This window comes from Leopardus geoffroyi, chromosome D4 (assembly GCF_018350155.1).
Source record: "Leopardus geoffroyi isolate Oge1 chromosome D4, O.geoffroyi_Oge1_pat1.0, whole genome shotgun sequence".
NCBI lineage: Eukaryota > Metazoa > Chordata > Mammalia > Carnivora > Felidae > Leopardus > Leopardus geoffroyi.
The window spans coordinates 41,050,530-41,072,783 of record NC_059342.1 but is presented as its reverse complement, the minus strand read 5'-3'; the positions used below and the strand labels follow the sequence as shown (position 1 = coordinate 41,072,783).

General features: G+C 36.5%; 1 protein-coding gene across 11 annotated transcripts in view; it reads right to left on the bottom strand.

Moving 5' to 3' along the window:
• CCDC171 (coiled-coil domain containing 171) overlaps window positions 1-22,254 on the bottom strand; it is a 312,701-nt gene that overhangs the window by 101,292 nt on the left and 189,155 nt on the right. The window lies entirely within an intron of this gene.

Below are 22,254 nucleotides of genomic sequence, written 5' to 3'. Positions count from 1 at the left end.
TTATTTGTGTCCCATAAATATTTTCCTAGCCACAGAACTATAAAATCTGTTGATTGATATTTTGCTATTTGCTTTAATCTGAAATATTCGCGTAGCACAAAAATGTCAAGATGCAAGTGCCAAACTCCCTTTCGGGCTAAAGGTCTTAGAACCAGAACCTCACAATCTAAAGGAGTCTTTTCTAGACTTCATTCAAAATAATATAGGCATCACAGGATCCCTGAGCACTGAAACCTTGCTCATTCCTTTGCCTATGAAATTTCTAGGATATGAGCTTGTCAGTTTTTCAAGTGAATTTGCTATACAGTGAGCTAGCTAATCAATTGGTTACATGCACACAATATTTTTTCTTCTTTCTCAGAGTTTAGCCACACATGAATGTTCACAACATGTATATATATAATTGACAAAGCTATAATTTCATGTTTAAAATTCTTTCTACAGTATTCTCTTAAAGCATTCACAATAGATAGTACAGAAAACTCAAGCTGCCTGCACGGAGCTAAAACAATTCATTCTAAATGCTATACGACGAAAGCAATCATCAGCCAAATCAGGTGTTTTAAAATGTTAAAAGTTTTTTAATTCAGTATTTCCCTTTGCAAACAGTCAAGCTGCTTCCAGACAAGTACACATTTAAAAAATAAAAAATAAGTAAACTGGGATTACTTATTAGACATTATATTTTATTTCAGCCTTTAGTATTATCAGATCTTCAAGAACATCCCACTATAGGAAACAGTCACTGATTCAAACCGACTTTAAAAAGACAACAAAGAATAGATTTTTAAAGGCCACGCTAAACCTACGTATTTTGCACCAATGTTAAGATATTTAAAGGCATTGAAGTATTATGAGATTTCTTTATCTAAAAAAGTAAAATCCAGTTGAGTCCTGTTAAAGCCAGTATTTCTGACATCTTTCAGTTAATAAAAAATGCTATTTTTCAGATATGAAGATAAAATTAACGACCCACTACCAGCTATGCATAAAGTTTGAACTCTTTTTCCAACAGAAATAACGGATTTGTGCCAATCCGTTCCAATGCTCTTGCTCAGTAGCTCCTATGACTAGAGGTGTGTATCTGAGAGGGGTTTCAAGGTACTGTCTCCAGCCTTGTCCAGAGTGAAGCTCACTGGCCCAATCTGAGAAAAACCCCTGACCCTAGCAGCATTGTAAAGCCACACTTGCCTTTTCAGCCATCCTATGACATCCTTTCAAAGAAGATATATCTCACAGATTTAGAACTTCTACCATATGTCCAAATCTTCTTGTTTCCTCTGGCTTTCATTTTCCTCTCTCGGGGGAAATGGCGGGGAGCCCCCAAACTCTCCTAAAGCTCGCACTATTTCAGAATAGCTGAATTTAGCCCATTCTAAGACTGGAATTGCAGAAAACGAACACAAAGTGGTATAAACAAAGCTGCAGAGGTCACACATCCTTACTGTGAAAATGAAGAGATAATGATCAGAGCCACATAACGGAGAGAAACAGAACTCCGATTTTCAAAGAGTTGGGGTAGGTACAGTACAATGGGATCCGTATGCATCAATGGGTTCTAAGGTTCATAAAGATGTGTGCAGAACATCAAAGTGATTCAGTAATATGTCTTTCCCCTGATAGTCACCTTTTTTTGTTTTTGATGACAAAATTAGAATCTTTAAGAACCTCAACACTGAGCTTTAAAGAAAGAAAAACATATTTAAGTGTGTGTGTATATAATGTACATACATACGTACCTCCGCCATATACAATCTATAGCATGTATTATATATTGACTTAAAATTTTAAGTGAAGCTTTGCTTTTCTCCTGTCCAGGTTTGTCTAATTAAAACCCATGATAAACTTTCTGGACTCTAATATTTCCAACCGAACAACTGAAACCAGGAGGGTGTGCCTCTAGGCAGCAAGGCAACAATGATAAGCAGCAGGTTAGCCACTAATTTCTCAACCAGGGTAGATTGTGAAAGTGTGATGTTCTGATATCCAAGAAACTGTTCAGGAGAGAATAGGATAAATCAAGTTTAATAACTCTGCTCCTAATTGTTCCCCCAATGCTCAACTCTAATTACTTGGAGAACTCTCCTGACTGTCACCTGATATTAAGTTGTTGGAGGCTGAGCCTGGAACAGCGAGATAATCAATAAACATTTAGTGGGGAGAAGAATGAAGATCCTGTTAAGCAGTGGGAACCTGCAGCACCCAAAGCCCTTCTGCTCATGAGAAAACCTGTGGGACAGCCATAGTGATTGCAAAGCAATAATCCAAAGCGCTGTTTTTAGGCCTTGAGGCCTTTAGGCAACAGTACATTTGAGGAAAAAAGGTTAACACGGTCACCCTAATTACAGCCCACTTTCACATACTTCATATATAAGCGAAGACAAGCCAATTAGGTAGAAAGGAAGATAAGGGAAGTTTTATTTGTATACTAATTAAACCCCTGATGAAATTAAAGGAAAAACATACAGCTCTGTAATTGTGTCTGAGAAAGGTCACTTCAGGTTCAGTTATCAGAACAGCACAGCCTTGAGATATTTCACTTAATCCGCAGTACAGCCCTCATTTTGTACTCAGGTCTTAATATTTACCAAAAAAAGAAAAAAAATTCAAAGCCTGATACTGCATTTATCTTTAAACTGTGTTGCGAACAATTTTAGCCATTAGAAAGCTAATGCTAAATGTGATAACAAGAGTGTTTTAAAAAGACACACTAATATTCTGCCTGTATAAGAACTGATGGCACAAGTCTAAGTTTTCACCTTAAAGCCAAAATGTTTTAAAGCAAAATGTTTTACAACCAAATCCCAAACTGACTGTATATCCGAAGCTATTCTGCAATATGTTGACTGTATTTCTTTGGACGATGATGTCACTGCCCACCTTCATTTACGCCTCTCATAGTCCAGGGCGGGGAAAGCCAATGCTTTCACTAAACTACTTATGAGAAGATATTTTTACATCTGGTTATTTTCCTAAGGTGATCATGAAAAGCTATTTATTGCTAATGAAAGCTGGCAAGAAAAATATAGGTGCCAAGGAAGTAGTTAAATATAGGGAAAGCTTAGGTGCAGAATACATGGTAGATGCGAATATTTAAAAGACCCTCATAATTTTTAAATGTCTCTTTTCTTATTTGAAGTGTCTGACGTTCCCATAATAAACATGTGTTACCACTGAGTAAGAGCACAAGTTATTTTTTAATGCACACATGATTTCATATTTCTAAAGCTTTAAGTGTTAATTTATTAAAGCTAACAATTTTTTTGATTGCAACTATAAGCTAAAATGCTATTAGTTTGCACCTATGAAAATATTTTGTGCAGTGGAAATTTTTTTAATAACAGCTTTATGGAGATATAATTCACATACCACATAATTCACCTTTTTAAAGCGTACACTTCAGTGGGGTTTTGTGTATTCACAGAATTATGCAACCATCACCAGTAGAGGTCTTTTTTCAGAAGACGTTCTTTAAAAAAAAAACTTATCAAAACAACATGGCTACCTACATACAGTAGCTCCTATTTTGGCAAACTTGAATTGTAAACTACACAAGGTATACAAAGCCTATCATTTCGTTCAGTAATAGTTTCAAAAATACGAAAGTTAGAACACGAATTCCCTCAATCAGAATATTTGATTAGTAAAGGTGGGATAGTACAAAAGTTAAGGTTCTATGAAAGAAAGTGCACACCTCTCCAATTAATAGTTCTGGATGTTCAGGGAATCATCCCACATAGTTCTCTCTCATAAGGGCACAGTACAGCAGTGCGTTAGACCATTAGGCCAGCTAGGAAGACCGAGCCCCGGGAGATACCGCTTTTATAGATTTTCTTTTGTCTAATGGGAAATATCTATGGATCCACATTCCTACGGACTAAAAGCTAATGGCTTATTCAATTTGGTATAAAAGTCAGTCATACAAAATGAAAGGCAAGACAACAACGCAAGTGTTATAAAGAATGAAGCTACATTTCCTAGGTCGGGGGAAAAAACATCTATAACACATTTTTTAAAACTTCACTGCTGTTATGACCATAATTCATGAATAAACATTCCTAGATTGTGATAAATTGGGTAAAACATCTCAGGGCACTAAAACTAACATTGGGAAAGGAAACAGCACTGTCTTCAGCCTTACTCTAATAGTGTGACAACTAGAAAATTATATTAATCAAGAAGCGAGGAGCTGCTGGGTAGATCACACAAGGCAGGCTGCCACAGAAAGTATAAAGTTAAAGTGATACAACCACCAAGCTTACAACTGGGCACACAAGTCAGGGATGAAATTAGAGGACTCCATATTTTACAATAAAGCGTGAAAGTCTGTGAGATACGCAATCAGACAATTTACAATAAATATAAGATAGTAAAAGATGCTGGTATGGTAAAATTAACACATGGATAAATTCCAGTTCTTAGTGTTCTATATTTTAGATGGATAGTTTGAATGAAAAGTTCCGCAATTTTAAGTTATCTTCCTTAGGAACGCTATCTTTTATTATTTTCTAATAAAAGGCTTATGCAGAATGTAATTGACATATTCGTAGCTGGAGCTGCAGATGAAGTAACTCACCCACTTTTGGGGTTGAATAAATGACAGTCTAGTTAACACTCACACATGTCTAGTAAAACAATGGATGTGAAAGTGTCCTATAAACCAAAAAAGTCTACATAAATTTAATATGCATAATTAATGCAATACTTAACACTTCTCCACGTAGTGTCATTGCATGGCCTTCTTTAAATCCCAACCTATATGTGGCAACTTTTGAGTCTCCATATTATTTCACATCATATATATATATATATATATATATATATATATATATACACACACACATATATAAACATATACAATTTTTTAATAACTATTTCTACGACACTTGAAAAGATAAAAGGAAATTAACAAACTAAATGTAAAATAGCTTACTTTTACAAATAGGCCATATGGTTGATGATTATTAAAAAAAAATGGAGCAAATGAAGCAATGAAACTTCACCTTTAAAATTTCAAAGTACGCTGTAAGATTTTGTTGTGTAATGGCTTACGGTTATTGGTACCACGTTCTCACATATTCCTTTGTAAATGTCCTCTTACATTCCATCAGTTTATAAAAGGAAAAAGTTAATCCTTCCCAGTAAACGAACTGAAATTGATCAATAGTAAAATATAATGGAAAGAAAAGGAACCTCATAAAAGTGTTCAAAGTATATTGAATGTTGTTTGTTCTAAACCTCACATATGCACTACAACATTCTTGTAGACTAAAAGTGTTAGATGATAATAAGATATAGTGGGAGAGAAATAGCTGAAACACATTTTAAATGACAAAAAAAAAGGAGGATAATAAAGAGAATCATGAGAGCGCTCTCAACTGGAAAATACACTCTGAAAAGGACAGAACAGACCAGCGGTAGCTAGATTTATTGTGACACATGGCATGTAAGCAGTAATGTGGCAGTAATGTTTTCTCAGAGTAGAAAACAAACTGCATTTAGCTGCACTACAGACCTTACGAAACAGACACCGGCTGCAGGGGACAACCACCATACTGTTGCTGTAATAAAAATCAGCTTACGCAGCTTCCAAGTCCCCTCTGAGAATCCCTAAGAAATACAGAGATGGAACACACATAGGTTCTTCTGTTGGACCTTACCAGCTACAGACTACCCAGCAGGTCCCAGAAGCTTTACACAGATGATAGTCCTAGCCATGTGAAGGTCCAGGAAGTTGCTGAATTCCCTGGCAATATTTTAAGTGAGGCAAGCTATGAATTAGGTGGTAGAAAAGTATCATTTAGAATTAGATGCTGTTTTCAAATCGCTTGAGAATTACCTAAAACTACTGTCTAAGAAGAATTTGAAAAAAATATGAATAATTCATAAAGGGCTTCATATAGTTGGGTTGCTGACATTTAAATAAAAAGAAATTATTGTTGGAAGAATTTTTCAATTGTAAGAATTCTTTTTGTGATATAATTGAATAATATGTTAAGTAATCCTATACAATAATTAAAATACCCTCACATTAATATTTTCATTGTGATACAGAATTCAAATTACTCTCTTGAATATGCTATATATTAAATAAAACTAATGAAAGTAAATCAAATATCAGCTGAGTAAAAATTAATTATTTAAGAGAATCTGAAGGTCAAATTTAAATTAGAAAAATAAACTTAGGTTCTTTTAGACATAAATGTAAATAAAACAAAGTCCAAGGTTTTTCTTAAAAGTTTATTCATGGGATGAATTTTTGTGTATTAAGTGTTCTACCACTGATTTCTATCTTAATTTTAGAGGTATAATCACAGGGGGGAAAGTTCTAAACAGCAAACCTTTACTAACATTGACTATCTGGAGCATTCCACCTTTGTATGAGGGCACTAGGCCTGTTCTTGAATAATGTCTGTCAGACTAAATGTTGAATAAATGTTTGTGATTATTCCCCAAGTCCTGGAAGCCGGGGGGGGGGGGGGCGGGGGCGGGGGACATAGCTTGAGTGACAACTGAACCATATGATTGTCATCATACAAGCATCTCACCGTTACATTGATTCATTTTTCATAGTCCAATGAGATGGTTCACATTATCATTCCTATTTTACACACAAGGGAAAACTAAGAATCAGAGAAGTTAAGTAATGTTCCCAAGGTCCTATAACTACTGCATGGGTTTATGCCAAAATGTGAGCCCAAGTCATAGTACACTGAACCCTTATTCCTTATCCTGTGCCACAATGGTATTAGTAACCATCTCTCCAGATTTTCCATAAAAACCCATAAACTGGAAAATCCGTGTGGAAATGCAAAACCAATATTTCACCTATTTCTCAAGTAAGGCAAGGTATTGAAATCTATTTAAATGACAGCTTTCTATTTATATTGAAATAAACTTCAACAAGGACTTCAGCGCTATGTAATGGCACACTTTCCACATCAAAAATCAAAGCATGCATGGGGCGCCTGGGTGGCTCAGTCTGGTTAAGCGACCAACTTCAGTTCCGGTCATGATCTCATGGTTGGTCAGTTTGAGCCCCACATCGGGCTCTGTGCTGTAAGTGCAGAGCCTGCCTCAGATCCTCTGTCTCCTTCTCTCTGCCCTTGCTCTCTTTCTCTCTCAAAAATAAATAAACATTAAAATAAAATCAAAGCATGCACAATTCAAGATTGCCTGTATGAAAACATCATTTCTTAAATGCACTAATGAAATAAAAAAAATTAACATTTGGAAAGGATGAATTATATAGCACAGCACTGCAGTACAGAATTTCATATATTTCAAGACCACATTAGGCTGCTACTTTTTTTTAACCTTTTGAAAAGTAATGGAGTTCTCTTTCCTTTATAAGTTAGCAACAATAGCATTGAAGTTCCCCTGCAGATCTTGAGATCTGGCTGCCTAGTAAAACTTCAACTTCTTTTTTTTTTTTTTTTTTAATGTTTATTTTTGAGACAGAGAGAGACAAAGCATGAATGGGGGAGGGTCAGAGAGAGGGAGACACAGAATCCGAAACAGGCTCCAGGCTCTGAGCTGTCAGCACAGAGCCCGACGCGGGGCTCGAACTCACGGACCGCGAGATCATGACCTGAGCCGAAGTCGGCCGCTTAACCGACTGAGCCACCCAGGCGCCCCGTAAAACTTCAACTTCTAAAAGATTTACTATAGGATCTCCACACTATCGTAACATATATCAAGCTCTATAATATCAACACTTATAGCCAAATCCACCTGTTAAAGAGATCCTAGTGACTGTGTAAAAAGTCATCAACGTGCCTCATTTAATCCAAAAATGCCACCCTTAAAGAATCGACGCCATACAGATTGCATTTTAATATTATAGTAATGGAAGAATTAGTAGTTCGTACTGATATGTGTTCATCAAAGATGAGAACAGAATTGCATTTGACGTTAAATGAATCCTATTATACTTACTTTGAAAGGAATAATGGGGAGAGCAAATGGAGGAAAGAAAAAGAATTGAACGACAGATCAACAATCCAAATCCAGTAGGTCTGGTGCCACTCCAAGTCATAAACATTCACCTGCAGCCAGCACAGAACAGGTGACATGAACAAAGCAAACGGCAACTACCACAAAACCCGCTGTGACACCTGGTTGTCCCCACATATCTCTGACCCTGCAAATACCCTAACAAGGAAGTCAACATGAGAGGGATTCTCCTGTGTGGAAAATGTACTTTCATTCAACTTGACCTCTGAAAGAACACCAACCTCCTCATTCGGTGCCCAACTGAAGAATGGCAACATATTCCAGGAAGGAAACCTGGCTGCCTTGAATTTGTTTAGAATATGTCATCTCTAATGTGGCCACACCTGAAGGGGCTTTTTAAAGGAATGAAAATAAATAGGAACAGTTTATTGAGTTGGGTGGACTGAAAGGAGTTGAAAGAAATAAAATGGCTTAATCATTTTTCCACTAATAACTTCAAATATTATTAGATTTCCCGAAGGAAAAAGACACTTTTTTTTTCAAAGATTTTATTTTCAAGTAATGTCTACACCCAACATGGGGCTCGGAACTTACAACCTTGAGGTCAAGAGTTGGATGTTCTACTCACTGAGCCAGCCAGGCACCCCAAACACTTCTGATTATGCAAGATTTTTGCCTTATATGCTGATCCTAAAACCTAACCTCAACACTGGATGTAACTTTACTGTATCTATCTGGATCATGCCTATCCATGCCATAGCCATAAATAATAATAATAATAATAATAATAATAATAATAATAATAGCTAACACTTCCTGTGTACTAATCTTATTAATACAATTAATCATTATAACAACTCTATGAAGTCAGTACTATTATTCCCACTTTACTTATGAGAGAACTCAACTAACTTGCCCAAGGTTACACAGAGCCACAGTTCAAAACCAGGCAGAGTGAGATGTAAATAAATAAACACATAAAAACAAAGAATATACTCCTCTTGGCAGTGACTTCCTAAGTAGAAAGACAAGAAGATATTTAGAAAGCAGTTGGTTTTCAAGCTAAGTGTTCAATGTGGTAAAGATCATTTTCATCAGAATAAAATGGCACATCTGAGAAATACAAGAGGTAAGGCTTGGCTGAAGGATGCCATTGAGAATGGCAGGAGAAAAGACTAGAAAGGTACTTATAGTCCAAGTGTGGTCAGAAAACCAGACTTTTAATCTTTCAAATGATTTTTATACAGTGTTCCACAGAGGGGCATCAAACAACTTGGAGGCAACACTTGAATTAGTAGACTCCCAACTCCCTTCCTTCTCTCCACCAGACTTTGTATTAATGTTTTCTATGAGCTTTTGTATAAGATTATGTTCAAAGAAGGGTCTAAAGGGGCGCCTGGGTGGCGCAGTCGGTTAAGCGTCCGACTTCAGCCAGGTCACGATCTCGCGGTCCGGGAGTTCGAGCCCCGTGTCAGGCTCTGGGCTGATGGCTCAGAGCCTGGAGCCTGTTTCTGATTCTGTGTCTCCCTCTCTCTCTGCCCCTCCGCCGTTCGTGCTCTGTCTCTCTCTGTCCCAAAAATAAATAAACATTGAAAAAAAAATTAAAAAAAAAAAAAAAAACAAAGAAGGGTCTATGGCTAAGTACTTGCCAACTATTGTCATAGAAAGCCATGGGAAGCCACTGCAATATTCCTGGCCTGGGGCAGCATTCTTCAATCTTGGTCTCAGAGACCATATGAAAAACCATAACTGCCAAATTAGAAAAAATGCACGAGATCATTCTGGCCATACTGAAAAGCTCATTTGCATCTTCAGCTGGAATCTAACAAAGGTTTGAGAAGATTTCACCTTTGAGCATAATGATTCAGTGATACACTAGATTTAAAAGTATTTTTAAAAGATCTGGCTTGTAATAGATAGTTTTCCTTAGTATGCCAAAGAGTATTATATCAAATTCACTTTTACATTACTCAAGCAGAATAAATATTAAATATTTACTTTATATAAATGCAACATCCTAGCCACAGATTTTCTATTTCTACTAATAACTATATGAAATCCTATAAGCTATTTGAATCATAAGACAGAGAGCCATAACTGAGTCTCAGCTCAGTTATGATGAAATATATGATAAGAATACATTATTTTAGGAGCACTAAAAGTCAATTAGCAACTGAAATCGGTGATTGTTTTCAAAGAACTACACTACTTGTAGTGTATAACAAGTTAGTTGTTATACTGGGTTATTTTTTTTTTTTTAATTTTTTTTTTTCAACGTTTATTTATTTTTGGGACAGAGAGAGACAGAGCATGAACGGGGGAGGGGCAGAGAGAGAGGGAGACACAGAATCGGAAACAGGCTCCAGGCTCTGAGCCATCAGCCCAGAGCCTGACGCGGGGCTCGAACTCACGGACCGCGAGATCGTGACCTGGCTGAAGCCGGACGCTTAACCGACTGCGCCACCCAGGCGCCCCATATACTGGGTTATTTTAAAGAGAAAAAGGTTAGGAAAAAAGTTACCACTAGCAATAACCATTAAGGTTTCTAAATAACTAAAAGGGTTGGTATCAGCTTTCCCATCATGTGATAACCCATGACAGTTATTTTAACGTATCTGAGTGAAATATGTAATTTTTAATCCCTCTTCCTCCTAATAATTACAAAAAGAGACTAAAGAGTAATACAGAAGCGTTAAAACAAAGATTCAGCAACAGTTAGCAATTTAAAACAAAGTATTAGGAAAAAGCAGAGAGATGAACCCAAGGCTTAGTGCAATTTCTTGAGAAACTGTAGTTGGGGAAAACTTGCGTCTTTGGATAGTAACAGTTGAATATATAATATATATTCAACATATACATACTATATACACTATATATATATATATATATATATATATATATATATATTACATATTCAAGGGAAGTAACAACATAGCAAAACACATTTTTTATGGCTTTGCTTCAAAGGGAGTTTTCCTGTGTGAGGATGTGTGTGTGTGTGTGTGTGTGTACACATGTACATATACATACTCAGTAAATAGTACCATTTTGATTATAAAGAGCTTCCCATAAAATTAGTATGCTTTACATTTCTGTTCCCTCTGTAACCAACCCATTCACCTGAAGAAAAACACACAGCTTTTCTATCCCTCTAAATGAGCGAGATCACCATCTAGTGGTGACTCCTTGAAATGTCAGGCCTATGGCTTCTGGACCCTAGAAAATGCTTTATGGAATGTTAACAGTCTACATATTCTAGAACATTCAAGTTTATTTAAAGAAAAACAGCATAATACCCTGGATAATCCTTTCCTTTTTAGACTAATAAAAACTCTAGAACAAGAGGGAAAAGTGGCAACTAAATATATAGTTCCCTGTTTTCAGCCTTTCTAGAAAACTTAGAGCTACAGATGATAAAATGTAAAGTTATATGAAATTCAGGGAATATGACTAACTAGAAAACAGAGCCTTCCTCTTTTCTGTATTTATAAAGCTTTAAAAAATTAGTTATTGTAGTGGATTGTATTTGTTCCACCTCCCTGAGAGAAAGTATACTCTCTCCTGTTCCACTGGTATCTGGATTGACTATATAATTGGTGATGTCTCTTCTAGAAAAAGGATTATATAGTCCCTATCTTGTAAGATTTGGGAGTGCCCATGTTTCTTTCTTTGGCCAACAAAATGTGGACAGAAGTAAAATAATGTCAATTCCTAGTAGACACAAGAACAGCAATGTTTTAAATAGAGACCATTACCACAAGACCAGCAGTGTCCAAGATAAGGGTTATTCTATCAGCCTTATTCAGTGTGAGAAACCCATGAAGCAGAAACCAGTTGATCCATGATGGGTATACACAAGGTGCAAGAAGTCTTTTGTAAGATTACTGAAATTTTGGGGTCACTTGTTACTGCAACATTACAAAGAGTATCCTGACTGATACAGTTCTATTCCTACATATAGCAATCTACTCTAAGATTTATACAGTTATGAAATCATTAATGGATACTTCAGAAAATCAGCTTCTAGTCTGATTTAATAGTAGATTATCAGTAGAGAAATGAATTTTAATTAAATATTAAAAACCATAGCAAGTCATTTGATTTTAGTCAGTGTAAATACATGATAAAAGTATATTGCCACCTTACAGAAAAATATTGAGTTGCACACTACAAATTAAACTAAACTAATCTGTGTGTCTGTACTTTATAAAAAACATTTTCTTCTGAAGCCTTCCTTAATTTATATTTTAGCGTAACATATTTTATTTTAATATTTTCCACTCTAAAACATATAATAAGGAGAAAAGATGTCTAAGCAATTCTTTGTTACTTTTCTTCTTCTCAAAAATAAATTATATTTATTGATATTTTAAAATGGCCTTGATATATTTCTAAATTTAAAAAGGGCTACTATAACACTGTAAAACATGACAGCATATTTTTTTAGTTTTATTTTTTATTTTTTAAAATTTACATCCAAATTAGTTAGCATATAGTGCAACAACGATTTCAGGAGTAGATTCCTTAATGCCCCTTACCCATTTAGCCCATCCGCCCTCCCACAACCCTTCCAGTAACCCTCAGTTTGTTCTCCATATTTGTGAGTCTCTTCTGCTTTGACCCCCTCCCTGTTTTTATATTATTTTTGCTTCCCTCCCCTTATGTTCATCTGTTTTGTCTCTTAAAGTCCGCAGATGAGTGAAGTCACATGATTTTTGTCTTTCTCTGACTAATTTCACTTAGCATAATACCCACCAGTTCCATCCACCTAGTTGCAAATGGCAAGATTTCATTCTTTTTGATTGCCGAATAATACTCCATTGTACATATATGCTGCATCTTCTTTATCCATTCAAACATTGATGGACATTTGGGCTCTTGCCATACGTTGGCTATTGTTGATAGTGCTGCTATAAACATGGGGGGGGGGGCATGTGTCCCTTTGAAACAGCACACCTGTATCCCTTGGATAAATGCCAAGTAGTGCAATTGCTGGGTCATAGGGTAGTTCTATTTTTAATATTTTGAGGAACCTCCACACTGTTTCCCAGAGTGGCTGCACCAGCTTGCATTCCCACCAACAATGCAAAAGAGATCCTCTTTCTCTGCATCCTTGCCAACTTCTGTTGTTGCCAGAGGTGTTAATGTTAGCTATTCTGACAGGTGTCAGGTGGTATCTCATTGTGGTGTTGATTTGTATTTCCCTGACGATGAGTGATATGGAACATGTTTTCATGTGTCGGTTGGCCATCTGGATATCTTCCTTGGAGAAGTGTCTATTCATGTCTTTTGCCCATTTCTTCACTGGATTATTTGTTTTTTGGGTGTTGAGTTTGATAAGTTCCTTATAGATATTGGATACTAACCCTTTATCTGTATGTCATTTGCAAATACCTTCTCCCATTCTGTTGCTTGCCTTTTAGTTTTGCTGATTGTTTCCTTTGCTGTGCAGAAGCTTTTTATTTTGATGAGGTCCCAGTAGTTCATTTTTGCTTTTGTTTCCCTTGCCTCCGGAGACGTGTTGAGTAAGAAATTGCTGTGGCAAGATCAAAGAGGTTTTTGCCTGCTTTCTCCTCGAGGATTTTGATGGCCTCCTGTCTTACATTGAGGTCTTTCATTCATTTTGAGTTTATTTTTGTGTATGGTGTAAGAAAGTGGTCCAGGTTCATTCTTCTGCATGTTGCTGTCCAGTTTTCCCAGCACCACTTGCTAAAGAGACTGTCTTTATTCCATTGGATATTCTTTCCTACTTTGTCCAAGATTAGTTGGCCATATGTTTGTGGGTCCATTTCTGGGTTCTCTATTCTATTCCATTGATCTGAGTGTCTGTTCTTGTGCCAATACCATACTGTCTGGATGATTACAACTTTGTAGTATAGCTTGAAGTCTGGGATTGTGATGCCTCCTGCTTTGGTTTACTTTTTCAAGATTGCTTTGGTCATGACACCATATTTTTAAATACATCTATGATCTATCGTCTACACTAATATGCATATAAACACATTAATGTTTACATTTAAAATTTTGAAAGGTATACACCAAAATGACAACATAAATATTCTCAGTATTTTTCCTTATTTTTAACATAATATGTATAAACTTTAGGTGATTGTCACAATTTTCATAAGATCAACTTTCATCACAAAACCTTAGTTTAAATTTATATACACAATATCATAACAACAGTAATTGAAATAGATTATGTAAATGTGCTCTACTAAACAAGGCAAGGAAATTAATCAGTTATATAACCTTTTATGAAAGGGGGAATATATATATATACAGATATATATATACATACGTATATATATAATATATATACGTATAATAGACATACGTATATATATATAATACGTATATATATAAATTAATCAGTTATACAACCTTTTATGAAAGGGGGAATATATATATATACAGATATATATATACATACGTATATATATAATAGACAGTTACATTTAATCACTATCATTTATCCAACTTTTTGAGAGAGAAGATTTCAATTTGTTTCCCTTTCAGAGAATAAGCAGTAAGGGTCTTAGTATTTCTTAGGCTAATAGTCACATCATAATACACATCCATCTGATTCAGGGGATTTTGTCAAACTCCCACTATAATTAAAGTTGTTTCTTTTTAATACTTTTAGCCATGACACAGCATAAACACCCTAAATCCACACTCTTTATAGACAAATGATTTTCTAAATTCCACAAGGACTCTATGTCTGTTCTGTGTCACAGGACTCAAAACAGAAAAATAGACAAATTCTATTTCCATCATAGAAGCGCCGTTGATAATTTTGGTCTGCTTTGATACTCTGACTTTGTTGCTGAAATAAGATAAAAACCACCATAAAGGTGTTTCTTGTTTCATCTATCACAGAGATTCTCCTTGTTGGTACTCTTAACAATAATCCTTATTACTTATACCTCCCTAACTGCATTTTGGAATTTGGCCAGACTTTTGGCTATCAGAAGACAAAACTGACAAACATACTTTACCCTTGATAGTTTCAGACCTTCCAATTTTATACAGGTTAATACTACCTTACATATAGTTTTAATTAAAACATAGTAAATAACACTTGCCAGCATTCATAAGATCAAAGCATGACAAGGTCATTCATTAGTTAACTCTCTGAAAATACTAAATTAAAATGCAATTTTTCAAGATTAGTAAATACTGTTGGTTTTCTGAAATCTCATGTTAAGTTAGTAACATAACAGTGAAATATATTTGGAAACTTCCAAATAAAACTCAAGCATGTTGGGGTGCCTGGCTGGCTCAGTCGGTTAAGCGTCCCACTTTGGCTCAGGTCATGATCTCATGGTTCGGGAGTTCAAGCCCAGTATTGGGCTCTGTGCTGACAGCTCGGAGCCTGGAGCCTGCTTCAGATTCTGTGTCTCCCTCACTCTCTGCCCTTCCCCCACTCACGCTCTCCCTCTCTCTATCAAAAATAAATAAACATTAAAAAAGAATTTTTTTAAACTCGAGCATGTTAATTAAATGTTTCCTATAAACAGAATGATATAATGATTTAGAATACATAGCTCCACATAGGAGTAAAATTACCTCTAAAATGAATTAAACATTGCCACATAATCATGTCAGAAATATAAACATATAATTAGATAATTACCTTCAAAGTCTGAGACATTTATATTTATGCTCATTCCACTACAAATGTAATATTCTATAGTTGGTTACTATATTTGATCAGAGTTAAATTAAATTATTTCTGAAACAAAACCACCACTGAGTCTCAGATTAATGAAAACTAAAACACATTCAGAGAGTAAATAAATTTTGATTAGCCCTTTAACTTGTAATGTACTGCTTACTAATTTAAAAATAGACCCATTGAAACAACAAATAATAGTATTTTCATAGTTAGCCATGGAATGTTTGTAATTAAACTGTATAATCTGGGTCATTTTTATAGTGCATTCAAAGGAAATAATTTTTCTAATAGAGAAAGTTCTTACTATTAGAATTATCAATAAACATCTCTGGGTTCTGTTTCTTGTTCCACCAATTACTAGCTCTACAACCTGGGGCAAGTTAAATTCTCTGTGCCTTGGCTTCTTCATCTGCAAATTACGGATGATGATATTTAACTCAAAAATTGCTTTAAAAATTAAATAAGATATCCTCTATAAATGACTTAGAGTGCTGAGAAAACCATATCTAATGCAAGGACAAATACTAACAAAATGTACACAGTCCCTGAACCCACAGTTCGAAAATTATGGAGAACTCCTTCCGAAAAATACAAGTCATAAGATCATAAAATTGCATACTCAAATTGCATACAATATTTTTAGCATATTATGAATTCAATTAATCACAGAAACTAAAGACTCTGTAACAGTGGCAAAAATCGACTTCAGTCATAATATAGATTATGTGGCACAATGTAAACGAATATCATTCACAAAATTACAGTTTACATATACTTGAATTCAGGTTTTCAGACCGAAATGGATATTTCAGACTAAAATGACTTCATTTAAGTATGGAGTGCCAGCAGATCATGTGCCAACCACAACCGAATGAGGTCGAATTAGAGGGGAAAGAGATTTAACACGAGTATCACTGAGAAGTGGCTTTGACATGTGAAGGCTCACCGTAGACTTATCTGGCCTTTCTATGGCATCTCATAAAGAAAAGTGTGAAAAATAAAAATCGTTGTGGACTTAAACCTTAGTGAAAAGGAAACAGAGATCATGGGGAAAGTTGATTAAGATGAAAAGTAAAGGCACCCGAAGGAAAATTCCTTGTAAGTCGTACTTCTTTACAAAAAAAAACAAGACAAACAAATAGGCCAGGGCAGGGGACAAAAAAAGAAATCAAAACCAAAATACCCAAACACCCTCAAACTACAAGGGACTTTAATATTGCAACAAAACCAGAGAAAGAAAGAAACCCAGAAAAGTCCTATGCATTGATATTCAGGCTACCAGGAAAACGATGATTTCAAACATTTTTTTTAAAAGGCAGTTTTGTAGGCCTATTGATTCCTTTTGCACATTTCAAGGTAAAGTAGTTACTTTGTAGTTGACTCGATAATATAACAAAGATCTCTCAGGAATCTGGATTTAACAAGAACCCTTTCTATTTTTGAAATAAAAAAGACAAGTTACAGCTCAAACTAACTGGAATAAATGGCATGCAAGTACATGTGCTTAACATGCAATCTACTTATGCAATAATCCCATATATCTTCCAAAGCATAAGTCAATAAATCTTTCCTGCTGCACTATAAATTCCAAGGTCACGGACAAAGATGTTTATTAGTATAATTACAATGTAGAAATAATACCATTAAGCCTCCAGTTCCATGTCTCATAAATTAATAGAAATAGAAGATTAAGAAAGTGTCAAGTGTGGTTTTGATTCTTAGACACTAAAAAAATTCCTAGTGTGGCTCTCTTCTTTCACATGATCTAACTTCTAGTTTCATTTTCATTTGATCTCTGAAGTGGCTAACATTTTTTTAAAAGTGCTTGCAATGTACAGTTTTGTGATCATAAAAATTAAGGTATGACCTTAAGAAAAGAAGGGGAAAGAGCCAAATTGAATGGCTGAAGGAAACCCATTTAGAATATAACGAATCACTCAATTTTAAAGAAAATCAACAGGATCTCTACGCTCAATTTCTAAATACTTAAAAATGCTACACAATTCTTTTTGTTTGTTTGTTTTTAATGTTTTCATTTAGTTTTGAGACAGAGAGAGACAGAGCATGAGCAGGGGAGGGGCAGAGAGAGAGGGAGACACAGAATCCGAAGCAGGCTCCAGGCTCTGAGCTGTCAGCACAGAGCCTGACATGGGGCTCAAACTCACAGACTGTGAGATCATGACCTGAGCTGAAGTCGGACGCTCAACCGACTGAGCCGTCCAGACGCCCCATAAGTGCTACACGATTCTTAAACAATGTCTGAAATCTATCTCTACGAACTTCAAATATGCCTAATATTGACAATATCAATGGGTTCTCGATTGCCCTCCAATATCCAGTGGCTGCACTTTCTATTCCCCGACATGAGCAAAAATCAGTATTTCAGAGAAAAGAGGTTTTGAAATTATGGTCAAAGACTTTGAGTGCACAGTTTCACAGGAGAAAGAGGACTGCATAAATTGAGAATATCTAATTCTCAATGCCTGCACTTCCTATTATTATGGACTTCATTATCATTAGAATCATTTGAAAAGACCAGGTATTGTTCTGGGGTTTTATTTGTACTGCAGAGGCATGTTTCTGTACCCGCCGGTTACAGCATATTTCAGGCATTTAAAGCTAGAGTAAATCTCAACACATCTCCATGTCTGATGTCTTTCATGCCTTGTCAGAACTTTGCACCACCTGAGAAACAAACAGCAAAAACACTTTTTGTAAGCATATTTCGTTTAAACTGGATGCTCACTTAATGCCTTAGTCACTTGTTAATACAAATATAAAAGAGCTTTCCAATTTTCTAGGTAACACCACTTGACCGACCCCGGTGAAATCTCAGCAAGACTACAGGAACATCAGTTCCTCTACCTAAGACAGCAGCTTTGCTTATTAAGTTTCTTATCCTTAACAATCTCCACGGACGTCCCCAGTCTCAGTCTGTAGTGAGAGGCTTTTGGTATTTGCTACCAGTAGGTCACATAGCTCCTACATATAGTTTTCACATAGTTCTTACGCTTAGTCTGCACGTAGTTTTAACACATCCAACATGAAACTCTTGCATAGCAAATTTTGCAGTCTTTTCAATAAGAGAGAAAAAGCATAATCAGATTTATAGCTACTTAAGTTTTAGGTGCTTTTGACCTTAAAATTAGTCGCTAACTATCCTGTGCCGTTTCCCCAATCTCCCGTCTTCGCATCTTTCATGTCTCCCTTTCTTCTCATTCTTTCTCATCTTTATTTATTTCCAGAATCGTGGCTTTCCATTCAGACATACCTGGACAGTCCTAATTTCTTCAAACTTCCTTCGGGTTATCAAGTACCGTCTTTTCTTTTTGCCTTTCCTTACTTCCCCAAAGCAAAAAATTATGTCTTCTAGGTTCATTCCCCACCCACATACCAGATAAAATAAAAGAGTAGCCACTTTAGAGCCAAAAGATCTAAATACAGAGCCCTGCTTTAATATTTATTAGCTGAGGAAACTTGGTCAAATTACTAACATCCCTGAGTCTTATTTTCCTAACTTGTAAAAAAAAAAAAAAAAAAAAAAAAAAAAAAAAGGAAATTATGCTGCCTGGATCATAGGTTCTTGTGAGGATTCACTGTGGTAATATATTTCTAGTATCCAGCAGGGCCAGAGACAGTAACCGCTCAATAAACGGAATGCTTGCTACTCTTTGCCGTGTGAAATCTGACCTCTGGCTCCACCATTCTCCTAGCACAGGCGGGACCCAACAGGCCGGTGGCCAGTTCCCAGCCTTTTCTATATGCCAGGCAAGGAGGAGGAGCCCACTGAAGAACTAAAGGTACACACACCTTGGTGATTATCTTTTCAAATCAACAGAAGCTAATTTGTTGAGAGTTTTTTAAAATTTTTATTAAGTTTTTTTATCGCAATTCCAGTACAGTTGACATACAGTATATATAGGACTGGGCTCAGTTGTACAAGACAGCGATCCAACACTTCCATACATCCCTCAGTGCTCATCACGACAAGTGCCCTCCTTAATCCCCGTCACCTATTCACCCATCACCCACCCACCTCCCCTCTGGTAACCATCAGTCTGTTCTCTAGAGTGAAGAGCCTGTTTCTTGGTTTTTCTCTTTCTTTTTTTGTCTTTGTTCATTTTTGTTTCTTAAATTCCACGTATGAGTGAAATCATATGGTACTTGTCGTTCTCTGACTGACTTATTAGCAGCCCCTAATTTGCTAACCTGCTTGCAGAGAGGAGCAAAATAACGTTACACAGAAAAACAGTTTTAATGTAAAACTTAACAACTCTCTGACAATCTACAGTTCTTACAGATCCTCACCCTGTAGCACCCTCTGTCTCTATCACGGCCCTCTCTTTATTCTATATTACACATAAGTGTATGCATATCTGTGCTCCCCATGAGCTCAGATGTCCTTGGAAACAGGAAGAACATTCGCTATTTGTTGATTAAATATTTCCTTTGAAAACTATCTTCATTTAATTTTTATTTAATGTTTATTTATTTTTGAGACAGAGAGAGACAGAGCATGAACTGGGGAGGGGCAGAGAGAGAGAGAGACACAGAATCGGAAGCAGGCTCCAGGCTCCGAGCCATCAGCCCAGAGCCCGACACGGGGCTCCAACTCACGGACCGCGAGATCGTGACCTGAGTCTAAGTAGGACGCTTAACCCACTGAGCCACCCAGGCGCCCCTGAAAACTATCTTCTTTTAAAGAGTTTCTACATATGAATCTAAGCATATGCAGAAATATCTTCAAGTTTTCAGCACAGATTCAAAGTTACTATGTACTATTTCTGGGCATTTGACATCACTGAGCAAACTTCCAATGTAATTCTTCACATGGGACCTCCCTCGGTCCTGCTTTTCTCTACCTCTTCTTTCTCCTACTGCCTTGCAAACTTAGGTCTTTCCCACGTGTCTGCTCTTTCTTTCACGTCTTCAAGACAGTTCATCTCCTCCTTACATCTTTGACAACACTTCACTGCAACCACCAGCCTCACATTTCCTCACTCAAACTTACGATTCTCTCAAGTTAAATAAAACTAAAAGTTGAAATCATAATCTTTCTCGAATTCCCCAACCTGAGCCCCACCCTAATCTCTTTATGTTAGGAAAACTATTAATCTTACACAATAAAATATTAATTCATCTTTCATTCTTCTCTATTCCCGTAGCCTCTACCTTTACCCTCTGATGAAGCCCTACTATTGAAGACTTCTGAAAAAGAAAGATCCTCACTTCAAGTTTTTAAAAATGAGTTATAAGTAACAACAAGATTAATCCTTGTGGTGCCTGGGTGGCTCAGTCAGTTAAGTATCCAACTCTTGATTCCGGCTCAGGTTATGATCTCACAGTTTATGGGTTCAAGCCCTGCATTGGGCTCTATGCTGACAGTGCAGAGCCTGCTTGGGATTTTCTGTCTCTCTCTCTCTCTCTATTAAAATAAATAAATAGGGGCGCCTGGGTAGCTCAGTCAGTTAAGCGTCCAACTTTGGCACAGGTCATGATCTCACCATTTGTGGGTTCAAGCCCCGCAGTGGGCACTGTGCTGACAGCTTAGAGCCAGGAGCCTGCTTTGGATTCTGTGTCTCCACCTCTCTCTGTCTCTCCCCTGCTCACACTCTGTCTGTCTGTCTCTCTCTCTCTCTCTCTCAAATAAATAAACATTAAAAAAAAATTTTTTAGGGGCACCTGGGTGGCTCAGTTGGTTGGGCGTCGGGCTTTGGCTCAAGTCATGATCTTACGGTTCGTGAGTTCAAGCCCCGCATCAGGCTCTGTGCTGACAGCTCAGAGCCTGGAGCCTGTTTCAGCTTCTGTGTCTTTCTCTCTACCCCTCCCCTGCTCACGCTCCGTCTCTGTGTCTCTCAAAAATAAATAAACATTAAATTTTTTTTTATTTTATTTATTTTTTTTTTTAATTTTTTTTCAACGTTTATTTATTTATTTTTGGGACAGAGACAGAGCATGAACAGGGGAGGGGCAGAGAGAGAGGGAGACACAGAATCAGAAACAGGCTCCAGGCTCTGAGCCATCAGCCCAGAGCCTGACGCGGGGCTCGAACTCACGGACTGCGAGATCGTGACCTGGCTGAAGTCGGACGCTTAACCGACTGCGCCACCCAGGCGCCCCTTTTTTTTATTTTTTAAATAATAAATAAATAAACTTTAAAAATAAATAAATAAATAAACTTTAAAAAAAAGAAAAAAGACAAATCGTTTTACCTCATCCTGGCCTACAGGAAAAGCGGGTCAGGTATGGAGAATTCTAACATTAACTGCTCAGGCACGAAGAAAGGATAGCTTAGAAGCAGAAATGCTTAGTCAGCTACAACAAACTAGGTGTTCAAGAATCACAAGATTTTTGAACCCAAGTGAACTAGTCAATCTAAAAGGAGCAAAACTTTAGGGCACCCTCACCTCACAAGCTTCATGAGATTAAAACACATAAACACAAAATTAGGAATAAGAAGGAGCTGATAATATCACATACAAGTAAATTTTTAATGATCGGAAGGAACAATATGGCATAGTCCTATGTGTGTATGAAACACATTTTCAAATTTGAATGAAATGGAAGATTTTTATAAAATACACAGGCAGAAAACCCATTCAATAAGACCCAAAATC